A 13,646-nucleotide genomic window follows, 5' to 3' on the forward strand; every position below is an offset into this window, starting at 1 on the left:
TCCTGGGGCCCCGGAGGAAACAGAAGGTACAGTAAGCTCGACATTTGAAGGGGATTTCAAGATGTGGCTGTTTCAGAGGGGTGAGCTGGTATAAAGGGTTCAGCCAAAGATGTTGTGTCTGCCTCAGAGCACCAAGGCAGGAAATGGCTAGCAAGTCTAGGCTGGAACGGGAAAGGGAGGAAATAGTGTTATGGGAGCTTGGTGGGGTTGGAGCCTTAAAAGAGGCGCTGCGCAAGAGGAGGTGCAGGGATAGAGACACAGCTATGGTCAGAAGAACCACATGGGACGTCCTAGGTGGCACAGTGGTTAAGAATCCGTCTGCCAGTGCAGGGGACACAGGTTCAAGCCCTGCTCCAGGAAGATTCCACATGCCGCAGAGCAACTAAGCCCGTGTGCCACAACTACTGAGCCTGTGCTCTAGAGCCCATGAGCCACAACTGTTGAGCCTATGTGCCACAACTACTGAAGCCCATGTGCCTAGACCTCATGCTCTGCAACAAGAGAAGCCACGGCAATGAGGAGCCCCCGCTTGCCACAACTAAAGAAAGCCCTTGTGCAGCAACGAAGACCCAATGGAGCCAATTAATTAATTAATTAATTAAAAATTTTTTAAAAACTTAAAAAAAAAAAAAGAAGAACCATGTTGGCAAAGCAAGGAGGAAACGGGAGGAAAATACACAGATGTGTCATTTCTCCTGTTTTCCTGTCTCTTGCCAGGGACCGCCATTGGCCAAAGCCAATCAGAAGCCAGAGTGCAAGGGAGCCCAGGCATGGGATGTGTAGAGCCGTCCGCCCTAAAGCCCAGGCCTGAGGAAAATTGTGGAGAATGGATATCTGAGTGGGGGGCCCAAGATAAACAACACCCCCCCCCCAGATGCCATGTTAAAGAGGAATGAGGGTGGGGAGACGTGAAAAAGAGTGACTCAGCGAGAGAAGAGTTTGCCTGAATAGATAACTTCAAGGGTTGGATCCAACCAAGTTTACTAGATGAGACCGAGGTTTCCAGTCTTCCTCCCTGCTCCCCTTGCAGTATTCTTAGAGGAGGTTAAATCTTCAAAACTTCGACCTTCACTTAACAAACACATATTGAGGATTTTTGTGTGTGCCAGACACTTTTCCAGGTGCTGGGATTACAGGCTGGGATGAGCGAACACAACTTCTGCTGCTCCCTTTTGTAGACGAGCCAAATACCAAATTAAATACCAGACATGGGATTGGGTGATATGTCAGCAAGCGGGAAAAAGGGCCTTCAGGAATATTATAAGGGAGGGGTTCAAGAGGGAGGAGGAATTTCCATTTTTGAAAGGAATGTTACCAAAATCTCTGCAGGAATAATTTGGCAGAAGCTTCAGGAACTCTTCTGCAAGGTGGATGAGTGTCTGATGTTGTGTTTTTTGGTAACAATTCATTATGGAGCTGAAAGTGATCTTAAATTTCAGAGTTAAGGAACCATGAATAATTTTTCTCTGAATTGATCATAATATTTGTGATATATTAAATGTGCAATTTCATATCCTGTCTTTTGGGGATAATGGGATCTCAAAAGTTAAAAAAAAAAGCAGCAGCAAGAGCCTTTGCATAGGATGAGAACCAGCAGGAAATGAAATATATTATTAATAACAATCATCTTTTCGTGATGGAATGCATAGGTGCTTTCATTCTTCACTCTTTTCCTGCATTTCCAAGGATGTCTACAGTGAGCATGTATTGATTTTACAATAGAAAAACCTTTACTAAAGATATTAAGGTGTGTGTGTTCTCCCTGAAAAATCCCAGGCTCCTATAATGCTGGATTCCCCAGCTCTCTCATTTTCATGCCATAGTCTTGTTTTCTGAATCATCTCTGCGAGGTAGAAATTCCTGGCTCAAAACTAAGAACTGCAAAATTGCCACCATCTACAGAGGGACCTTTCAGTTGAGTGAAGAGAAGCTTGCAGGTGGAGGCACAAGGAGTACCCTCCCGCTTTACTTGAGAGTCACTCAGTGATGCCTGGGTTCCCCTCCATCACTTGTGTCCATGTGGCTGCGCACCTTTCATTTGCTCTTCCTATCAAGCACCCTCCCCCCTCACAGCTCCTTTCCATCCCATCCTAGGATTCTCTTCCATACTTGGCATCAAAACTTCCTCCATCCCTCCGTGTATCCCTGACAACAGTCCAGTGTTTCCCCAGCTGCATTAACAGGAAAGGATGAGTGATAGAGTGACCATGGACCCCATCCCACCTGTGGGAATCCGGCCTGCAAACCCTTCGGGACTCATCACACTCTGCCTCCATGTAAGTGTGCCCAGAGCTGTTGGTACCCAGGGAGCCTGTGCACCAGGGGCCAGCCCAGCACCTGCTGTGACTTGCGAGGCTTCAGCAGCCAGGGGTGTAGCTGTTTATCTGACCTTTCCTAACGTCGACCTGGCTTCTTTTTAACTGAGCCACTATGTCAGTGAGAGAGAGCATTGAAGACTTGGAACTGGAGATCCCTGAAATCTCCATGAAGGAGGTGACTGCCTCTCTGGAGGGCTGGGTGCCCCTGAGGGACATCTGGAAGCCCCTGAGGGACATCTGGAAGCCTGGTCACCACGGGTCTATTTGAGAGTCACAGCTGGATGTAAACATCCTGGTGACAAGAGTCCCCGGGTGCTATGTCCCAAAAGGTGGTAGTGGTGTGTGCATGTGTGTCTGTGTGTGTATGGTGTGTGTGGTGTGGTATGTGTGTGGTAGGATAAGTGGTATTATTAGGTCAGAGATTTATTAATTCCTAAAGGCTTTGCCATTAGAAACCACAGATTGTCTTTTGTGTGGGGAAGTTGGTGACTCACAGTGGAAGCTAGTATTAATGATTGATCTCAGTGTTGGTGATGGTTCTAGAATCCTAATAGATGCAGCCTCTCTCCCTGCGTGGGGGGAGGATGTGCATCCCTGCTGCATCAGAACATTCTACAGAGTGATCTGTGTGTCCACATGTGGGGAGCCACGTATGGACACGCAGCCTCCCTGCCCAGAGACTCCAGGACACCTCCCCCCACCCCGGAGCCCTTTCTTGCAAGCTCAAGTCTTCCCTCAATTCAACAGCATCTGTCTTTCCCACTCCATCACGTTCTGAACTCGGATGCTGGTTTAAGCTCTTCTTTTCCTGAAAGATGAGTCAAGTCTTCTAGAGGAGAGTAGTTCTCATCACAGCATCAACTCAACTAATCCACCATCCATTCAACCTTTTTCTAATCAAATATTATCTACAGGGCCAGCCTCCCCACCCCTAGTCCTTGTGATGAGATGAGTTTGATCCCTTCCTCAGCACCAGGGCTCAGCCCTGCTGTCACACTAATCAACACCTTCCCCTGATTACAGTGACTTTGGGTTCAAGAATGGGCACATTATCTAATTTAAACCAGTGAGAGATAGGCCCAGAATATACATATATTCTTAATACCGAGGGAGAAAAATGTGCTCTTCCTGTTGGATGTGAAGGCAAGTGTTGAAGCAGAGCTGAAGCTTCTAAGCACGTAGCACCTTGGAGAGGGCTAGGATGAGTGGGGGAGGGGAAGTCTGGCCAAGAGTGAAACCAGCATCTGGAGAAAAGCAAAATTGAATTGATGGATGGGACAAACTAGGTCATGGTGACATCATTTGAGATCCTGCAGCATGGGGGCATGCCTGATGCTATCCCCAGACTTGGAATTTTCAGTGTTCTGAGCCAAAACCTACTTTTTAAAACTTGGGTTGGTTGTAGTTTTGTTTTGTTTATGGTTTCCTTTACTATGCAAAAGCTTTAAACTTTAATTAGGTCCCACTTTTTTATTTTTGTTTTTATTTTCATTACTCTAGGAGACAGATCCAAAAAATATTGCTGCAATTTATGTCAAGAGTGTTCTGCCTATGTTCTCTTCTAGGAGTTTTATGGTTTCAGGTCTTACATTTAAGTCTTTAATCCATTTTGAGTTTATTTTTGTATATGGTGTTAGAGAATGTTCTAATTTCATTTTTTTTACATGTAGCTGTCCTGTTTTTCCAGCATGACTATTGAAGAGACTGTCTTTTCTCCATTGTATATTCTTGCCTTGTTTGTCATAGATTAATTGACTATAAATGCATGGGTTTATTTCTGGGCTCTCTATCCTCTTCTGTTGATCTATGTCTGTTTTTGTGCCAGTACCATACCATTTTGATAACTGTAGCTTTGTAGTATTGTCTGAAGTCAGGGAACCTGATTCCTCCAGCTCTGTTCTTCTTTCTCGAGATTGTTTTGGCTATTCAGGGTTTTTGTGTTTCCACACAAATTTTTTAAAAAATTTCATTGTAGTTCTGTTAAAAATGCCATTGGTAGTTTTATAGGGATTGCTTTGACTCTGTAGATTGCCTTAGGTAGTATGGTGATTTTAACGATATTGATTCTTCCAATCCAAGAACACAGTTTACTTTTCTATCTGTTTGTGTCATCTTCACTTTCTTTTATCAGTGTCTTATAGTTTTTGGAGTAGAGGTATTTTGCCTCCTTAGGTAGATTAATTCCTTTTTTATGCAATGGTAAATGGGATTGTTTCCTTAATTTCTCTTTCTGATATTTTGCTGTTAGTGTATAGAAATGCAACAGATTTCTGTATGCTAATTTTGTATCCTGCAACTTTACCGAATTCATTGATGAGCTCTAGTAGTTTTCTGGTAATGTCTTTAGGATTTTCTATGTATAACATCATGTCATCTGCAAACAGTGACAGTGTTACTTCTTTCCCAATTTGGATTCTTTTTATTTCTTTTTCTTCTCTGAGTGTTGTGGCTAGGACTTCTAAACCTATGTTGAATAAAAGTGGTGAGAGTGGGCAGAAAATATTTGCAAATGATGCCACCAACAAGGGATTACTTTCCAAAATATACAAATAGCTCATACAGCTTAATGTCAAAAAAAAGCAAATAATTCAATAAAAAAAATGGGCAGAAGACCTAAATAGACATTTATCCAAAGAAGACATACAGACGGCCAACAGGCACATGAAAAGGTGCTCAGCATCATTTATTATTAGAGAAATGCAAATCAAAACTACAATGAGGTATCACCTCACCCCAGTCAGAATGGCCATCATTAAAAAGTCTACAAATGATAAATCCTGGAGAGGGTGTAGAGAAAAGGGAACCATCCTACACTGTTGGTGGGAATGTAAATTGGTGCAGCCACTATGGAAAACAGTATGGAGGGTCCTAAAAAAACCGAAAATGAGTTACTATATAATTCTGCAATCCCACTCCTGGGCATATATCTGGAGAAAAGTATAATTTGAAAAGATACATGCAGGCCTATATTCACAGCAGCACTAGTTACAATAGCCAAGACATAGAAGCAACCTAAATGTCCATTGACAGGTGAACAGATAAAGAAGATGTGGTACATGTATACAATGGAATATTACTCAGCCATAAATAAGAATGAAATAATGCTTTTGCAGCAACATGAATGGACCTAGAGATCAGTATATTAAGTCAGACAGAGAAAGACAAATATCATATGATATCACTTATATGTGGAATCTAAAAAAGTGATACAAATGAACTTATTTACAAAACAGAAATAAACTCACAGACATAGAAAATGAAGTTATGGTTACCTAAGGGGAAAGAGGGAGGGATAAATTGGCAGTTGGGGATTTACAAATGCACGCTACTATATATAAAGTAGATAAACAACAAGAATTTACTGTATAGGGACTTCCCTGGTGGCACAGTGGTTAACAATATGCCTGGCAATGCGTGGGACATGGGTTTGAGCCCTGGTCCAGGAAGATCTCACATGCTGCGGAGCAACTAACCCTGCGAGCCACAACTAATGAAGCCCGCATGCCTACAGCCTGTGCTCTACAACCAGAGAAGCCACCACAATGAGAAGCCTGCACACTACAACGAAGAGTAGCCCCTGCTCCCTGCAACTAGAGAAAGCCCGTGCACAGCAATGAAGACCCAGTGCAGCCAGAAAGAAAGAGAGACAGAGAGAAAGAAAAAATAAATTTATTAAAAAAAGAATTTATTGTATAGCACAGGGAAGTATATTCAATATCTTGTAATAACCTATAATGGAGAAGAATCTGAAAAAGAATATATATATATATATATCTGAATCATTTTTCTGTACACTTGAAACTAACACAACATTGTAAATTCACTACACTTCAATTTTTAAAAATGGTTAAAAAATAAAAATAAAAAACTTTGTATTGGAAGCCGTGAAGGTGGACTGGACTCCAGTTCACCTCTCTCCTTGCTTCTGCAGAAAGCAGGGGATACAGGACAGGTTTTTACACAATCGGCTGTCATAGAGACCCCCAGATGTCTTTCTCCTCTGTCCTCTGTCTCCTGAACTCTGTTGGACTCCTGCTGCCTTTGAAGCAGAGAAGGAAGGCACAGTTCAAAATGGGGGTTTCTGCTTCTGGTTCATTCTTTCTGCCAGGAGTGGCTACAGGTGCCGTCTTTATTCTCACATGTGAAAACTGTTTGGGTAATGCCATCAGTAAGATTTGCCAGAGGTATACATTTATATCAAGTATTAACTTTCTTTCAAAGAAAATTGCTCTTGTCTTACATGATGAAGAATCGGGAATTGGGCCAATGCTTGGGAGCCATCAGTCTCGCAATGCAGTTCTGAAGAAGCATCTTACGTTGTCATATGACCCTATGGACATGGGCCTCCACAGTAGCTGACGCTGGCCATCCCCAGATTTCTCTCTGGATAAAAATGAAGAAGCAGGTGGGAGAAAGAGAGAGAGACCCTCAGTTCATTCCCAGCATCAGTGCCTCAACAGAGGTAAAGATGACGCTACAGTGAGCAAAGCAAGGTACTGTGTCTACTTTGTTCCCTCAGAATTGTAGCGACTCGGTTTTCTCTTGATTTACAGGGAGCTGATTGAGGGATGAAGTGCTTGACTCTGAGAATCAGAATCCTTGATGTCTCTTTACCTGAAGTCCCATATCTCATTTTTCCTCTCTTTGCTTTGGGTTATTCATCTGTCTACCTGGCCATAGCTGAAAATAAGCTGCTTCCAAATGAATGGATTTTTAAACTCAAGGCAAACAGCAAGTTGTGTGGAGAAGGGCTGCTCTTTTTATGCAGTTATACACATAGACAGCAGCATATACACCTGCCCAGTGATGGGCATCCCCCCGCGCGTGCACACAACATACACACACACACAGAGCTGTGACAGCAGAAGCACACTGGATATCAAGGATGCTGGCTGCTTTCACATGGCCAAATGTCTCCTAATGAGAACATCTCCATCCTTCTTCCAGTGTCAGGTGGGGTCCCCTGGGAAGCAGATGAATGATGGAGGCAGGGATGAATACAAGAGGGTTTCTGGAGGGTGATACCTGTGAAAATAAAAACGATGGAGCAGAACCGGCCAGTGGGAGACTCAGACCAGAACAATGATCTGAAACATCCCAGGCAACCCAAGTGGGGAGGCTTGGAGCACAGATTGAGCATCCGAGGAGTGGGCAGGAGCGGCCCAGCCCTGCTCCCCGGCCCAGCTCAGGCATTGCATGGGGGCCGCCCCACCAGTGAGGCGTTGGTTGAGACATAGTGGGAGGTGCTGGCCCAGGAAGGCTGACTGCATTGCCCCAAGCTGAAGGAGGCTTTATCTTGTAGAGAAATCTGAGCTGTGTACCTCCCTGACTGCCCAGCGCAGGACTAATTATGACCCAGGGCTAGAGGGAGCATGGGGGGGAAGCTTAGAGTTGTTCTGGATTGAGTGGTTTGGGGTCATGATATATCATGTACATCTTGAGGGCACTTTCCTCTTTTCTTCCCTGCTAGAGATTCGTGGAGTGCCTTGTATAAAGTACAAGCCCAGTACTTTGTTGTCTTTAATTGATAGCTTAACCAGACCAGTGCAGTTAACTTTTAAAATCAGACTCACTGAGCTAAAATAGATACAAAACTCACCAGTTTTAAGGGTACAATTTGTTGAGTTTCGATAAATGAATATGGTCATGTAACCATTGCCATAATCATAATAAAGAACATCTCCATCCATCACTCCAAAATGTTTTCTCTTCACTCTCTGATAATTGCTGATGTACTATTTCACTAGAGCTTTGCCCTTTCTATTATTTCATATAAGTGGAATCATGCAGCATATGTATATATATGTGTATATATATTTATATGTATATAAGAGAAATGTATAAATATATATGTATATATACACATTTGTTTTTCTTTCTGGCTTCTTAATAGAATGATTTAGATATTCATTCATGTTGTTGCAAGTATCCATAGTTCACTGAATTGTATTGATGAGGGGGGTATTGTAATTTATGAATATATCACAATTTATCCACTTACCAGTTAACGGATTTTGAATTGTATTCACTTTGGGGCTAAGAGGAATGAATCTGCTATGGAGATTTGCGTATTTGTGTGGACGTATTTTCATTTCTTTTGGGTAAATGCCTCAGAATGGGATTGCTGGGTTGTATGACGTGTATGTTTAACTTTGTAAGAAATTATCACACTGTCTTCCAAAGAAATTATACCATTTTATGTGTGAGAATTCAAATTACTCCACATCTGCCCCAAAACTTGTTAGTGTTCTCCACTTTAGCCTTTCTAGTGATTATATAATAGTATGTCACTGGAGTTTTACAGTATCCATCATGACTCATATCTTCATGACTAAAGATATTAAGCACCTTGTGTTTTTTTGGCAGTCATATCTTTTTTGGTAAAGTGTCCATTCGAAAAAGCTTTTCCTATTTTAAAAGTCAATTTGTTTATTTTCTTGTTATTGTGGTGTGTGTGTATATATGTTGTGGGTATCAGTGCTTTATCAGCTATATGTTTTGCAAATATTTCCCAGTCTGTGGGTTGCAGCTTCATTTTTTGTTACATTGTCTTTTGATGAACAAAAGTGTTAAATTTTGATGAAGTCTAATTTATCTCTTTTTTTGCTTTATGTTTTATGATTTTTTTGGTCTTACTTGAAAAATCTTTGCTTAAGTTCAATAAGACATCTGCTACGCTTTCTTTTTGAAATTTTGTTTTAGTTCCTATATTTAGATCTGTGATCTATTTCAAGGGTAATTTTTGTGAATGTTGTGAAGTGAGTGTTGAAGTTTATTTTCACTCATATGTTTCTTCTTTTTTTGTTGTTGTTGCAGAATTATGGAAAAGACAATCCTTCTCCTTTTGAATTACTTTGGTACCACTGCCAAAAATTAGTTGATTGTATGCATGCAGGACATTTTCAGACTCTATTCTGTTCCATTGTATTTATGGTTACTCCTTATGTAAATATGATGTTGTCTCATTTACTGTAGGTTTATAGTAAGTCTTAAGATTAGCAAATATAACTCCTCCAACTCTGTTCCTCTTTTTTTCAAAATTGTTTTGACTATTCTAACTCCTTTGCGTTTTCACTTCCACTTTGTAATTAGTGTGACTATTTCTATTTTTTTTAAAGCCTACAAGATTTTGAATGGAATTGCTTTGTATCTATATATCAATTTGGGTAGAATTAATCTCAACAAAATTGAGCCCTTTATTCCATGAATACAGTATATCTGATTTATTTAGGTGGTCTATAATTTTTCTTAGAAATATTTTCTAATTTTTAGTGTACAGAATATGCACATATTTTGATAGTTTTAATTTTTTTTATTTTTTTTTATTTTTTTGGGGATACACCAGGTTCAATCATCTGTTTTTATACACATATCCCCATATTCCCTCCCTTCCTTGACGCCCCCCCCTCGAGTCCCCCCCACCCTCCCTGCCCCAGTCCTCTAAGGCATCTTCCATCCTCGAGTTGGACTCCCTTTGTTATACAACAACTTCCCACTGACTATTTTACAGTTGGTAGTATATATATGTCTGTGCTACTCTCTCGCTTCATCTCAGTTTCCCCTTCACCCCCCGCTCCCTCCTATACCTCGAGTTCTCCAGTCCATTCTCTGTATCTGCATCCTTATTCTTGTCACTGAGTTCATCAGTACCATTTTTAGATTCCGTATATGTGAGTTAGCATACAATATTTGTCCTTCTCTTTCTGACTTACTTCACTATGTATGACAGATTGTAGTTCTATCCACCTCATTACATATAGCTCCATCTCATCCCTTTTTATAGCTGAGTAATATTCCATTGTATATATATGCCACATCTTCTGTATCCATTCATTTGTTGATGGGCATTTAGGTTGCTTCCATGTCCTGGCTATTGTAAATAGTGCTGCAATAAACATGATTGTACAAGTTTCTTTTGGGATTATGGTTTTCTTTGGGTATATGCCCAGGAGTGGGATGACTGGATCATATGGTAGTTCTATTTGTAGTTTTTTAAGGAACCTCCAAATTGTTTTCCATAGTGGCTGTACCAACTTACAGTCCCACCAACAGTGCAGGAGAGTTCCCTTTTCTCCACACCCTCTCCAACATTTGTGGTTTCCAGACTTTGTGATGATGGCCATTCTGATTGGTGTGAGGTGATACCTCATTGTGGCTTTGACTTGCATTTCTCTGATGATGAGTGATGTTGAGCATCTTTTCATGTGTTTGTTGGCCATCTGTATGTCTTCTTTGGAGAAATGTCTGTTTAGGTCTTCTGCCCATTTGTGGATTGGGTTATTTGCTTTTTTGGCATTAAGCTTCATGAGCTGCTTGTATATTTTGGAGGTTAATCCTTTGTCCGTTGTTTCATAGGCAACTATTTTTTCCCATTCTGAGGGTTGCCTTTTAGTCTTGTTTATGGTTTCTTTTGCTGTGCAAAAGCTTTTAAGTTTCATGAGGTCCCATTCATTTATTCTTGATTTTATTTCCATGATTCTAGGAGGTGGGTCAAAAAGGATGTTGCTTTGATGGATGTCAAAGAGTGTTCTGCCTATGTTTTCCTCTAGGAGTTTTATAGTGTCTGGCCTTACATGTAGGTCTTTAATCCATTTGGAGTTTATTTTTGTGTATGGTGTTAGGAAGTGTTCGAATTTCATTCTTTTACATGTTGCTGTCCAATTTTCCCAGCACCACTTATTGAAGAGGCTGTCTTTTTTCCATTGTATACTCGTGCCTCCTTTGTCAAAGATAAGGTGCCCATATGTGTTTGGGCTTACTTCTGAGTTCTCTATTCTATTCCATTGATCGTCCTTTCTATTTTTGTGCCAGTACCATACTGTCTTGATCACTATGGCCTTGTAGTATAGTTTGAAGTCAGGAAGCCTGATTCCACCAACTCCATTTTTCCTTCTCAAGATTGCTTTGGCTATTCGGGGTCTTTTGCATTTCCATACAAATCGTAAGATTTCTTGCTCTAGTTCTGTGAAAAATGCCATTGGTAATTTGATCGGGATTGCACTGAATCTGTAAATTGCTTTGGGTAGTACAGACATTTTCACAATGTTGATTCTTCCAATCCAGGAACATTGTATGTCCCTCCATCTGTTTGTGTTGTCTTTGATTTCTTTCATCAATGTCTTAAAGTTTTCTGCATACAGATCTTTTGCCTCCTTAGGCAGGTTTATTCCTAGGTATTTTATTCTTTTTGTTGCAATGATGAATGGGAGAGTTTCCTTAATTTCTCTTTCTGCTCTTCCATTGTTAGTGCATAGGAATGCAAGAGATTTCTGTGCATTAATTTTGTATCCTGCTACTTTACTAAACTCACCAATTAGTGCTAGCAGTTTTCTGGTAGAATCTTTAGGGTTTTCTATATATAATATCATGTCATCTGCAAAGAGTGACAATTTTACTTCTTCTTTTCCAATTTGGATTCCTTTGATTTCTTTTTCTTCTCTGATTGCTGTGGCTAAAACTTCCAAAACTATGTTGCATAATAGTGGTGAGAGTGGACACCCTTGTCTTGTTCCTGTTCTTAGAGGGAATTCTTCCAGTTTTTCTCCATTGAGAACGATGTTGGCTTTTGGTTTGTCATATATGGCTTTTATTATGTTGAGGTAATTTCCTTCTATGCCCATTTTCTGGAGAGCTTTTATCATAAATGGGTGTTGAACTTTGTCAAAAGCTTTTTCTGCATCTATTGAGATGATCATATGGTTTTTATCCTTCAGTTTGTTGATATGATGTATCACTTTGATTGATTTGTGTATAATGAAGAATCCTTGCATCCCAGGGATAAACCCCACTTGATCATGGTGTATGATTTTTTTAATGTGCTGTTGGATTCTGTTAGCTAGTATTTTGTTGAGAATTTTTGCATCTATATTCATCAGTGATATTGGTCTGTAGTTTTCTTTTTTTGTGACATCTTTGCCTGGTTTTGGTATCAGGGTGATGGTGGCCTCGTAGAATGAGTTTGGGAGTGTTCCTCCTTCTGCAATATTTTGGAAGAGTTTGAGAAGGATAGGTGTTCACTCTTATCGAAATGTTTCATAGAATTCGCCCGTGAACCCATCTGGTCCTGGGCTTTTGTGTGTTGGGAGATTTTTAATCACTGCCTCAATTTCCGTACTTGTGATTGGTCTGTTCATGGTTTCTATTTCTTCCTGGTTCAGTCTTGGAAGATTGTATTTTTCTAAGAATTTATCCATTTCTTCCAGGTTATCCAATTTATTGGCATATAGCTGCTTGTAGTAGTCTCTCATGATGTTTTGTATTTCTGAGGTGTCCATTGTGACTTCTCCGTTTTCATTTCTAATTCTGTTGATTTGCATCTTCTCCCTTTTTTTCTTGATGAGTCTGGCTAATGGTTTATCAATTTTGTTAATCTTCTCAAAGAACCAGCTTTTAGTTTTATTTATTTTTCTTATGGTTTCTTTCCTTTCTTTTTCATTTATTTCTGCTCTGATCTTTATGATTTCTTTCCTTCTGCTCACTTTGGGGTTTCTTTGTTCTTCTTTCTCTAGTTGTTTGAGGTGTAAGGTTAGGTTGTTTATTCGATCATTTTCTTGTTTCTTAAGGTAGGACTGTATTGCTATAAACTTCCCTCTTAGAACTGCTTTTGCTGCATCCCATAGGTTTTGGGTTGTTGTGTTTTCGTTGTCATTTGTTTCTAGATATTTTTTGTTTTCCTCTTTGATTTCTGTAGTGATTCCTTGGTTGTTTAAGAGTGAATTGTTTAGCTTCCATGTGTTTGTATTTTTTGCAGTTTTTTTCCTGTAATTGATATCTAGTCTCATGGAGTTGTGGTCTGAGAAGATGCTTGATATGATTTCAATTTTCTTGAATTTGCTGAGGTTTGATTTGTGACCCAAGATGTGATCTCTCCTGGAAAATGTTCCGTGTGCACTTGAGAAGAAAGTGTAGTCTGTCGTTTTTGGATGGAATGTCCTATAAATATCAATGAAGTTGAGATGGTCTAATGTGTCATTTAAAGCTTGTGTGTCTTTATTTATTTTCTGTTTGGATGATCTGTCCATTGATGTAAGTGGGGTGTTCAAGTCTCCCACTATTATTGTGTTACTGTCGATGTCCCCTTTTAGAGCTGTTAGCAGTTGCCTTATGTATTGAGGTGCTCCTATATTGGGGGCATAGATATTTAACATTGTGATATGTTCTTCTTGAATGGATCCCTTGATCATTATGTAGTGTCCTTCCTTGTCTCTTTTAATAGTCTTTACTTTCAAGTCTAATTTGTCTGATATGAGTATTGCTACTCCAGCTTTCTTTTGACTTCCATTTGCATGGAATATCTTCTTCCATCCCTTGACTTTCAGTCTATATGTA

Source organism: Hippopotamus amphibius, chromosome 4, assembly GCF_030028045.1.
Source record: "Hippopotamus amphibius kiboko isolate mHipAmp2 chromosome 4, mHipAmp2.hap2, whole genome shotgun sequence".
Classification (NCBI taxonomy): domain Eukaryota; kingdom Metazoa; phylum Chordata; class Mammalia; order Artiodactyla; family Hippopotamidae; genus Hippopotamus; species Hippopotamus amphibius.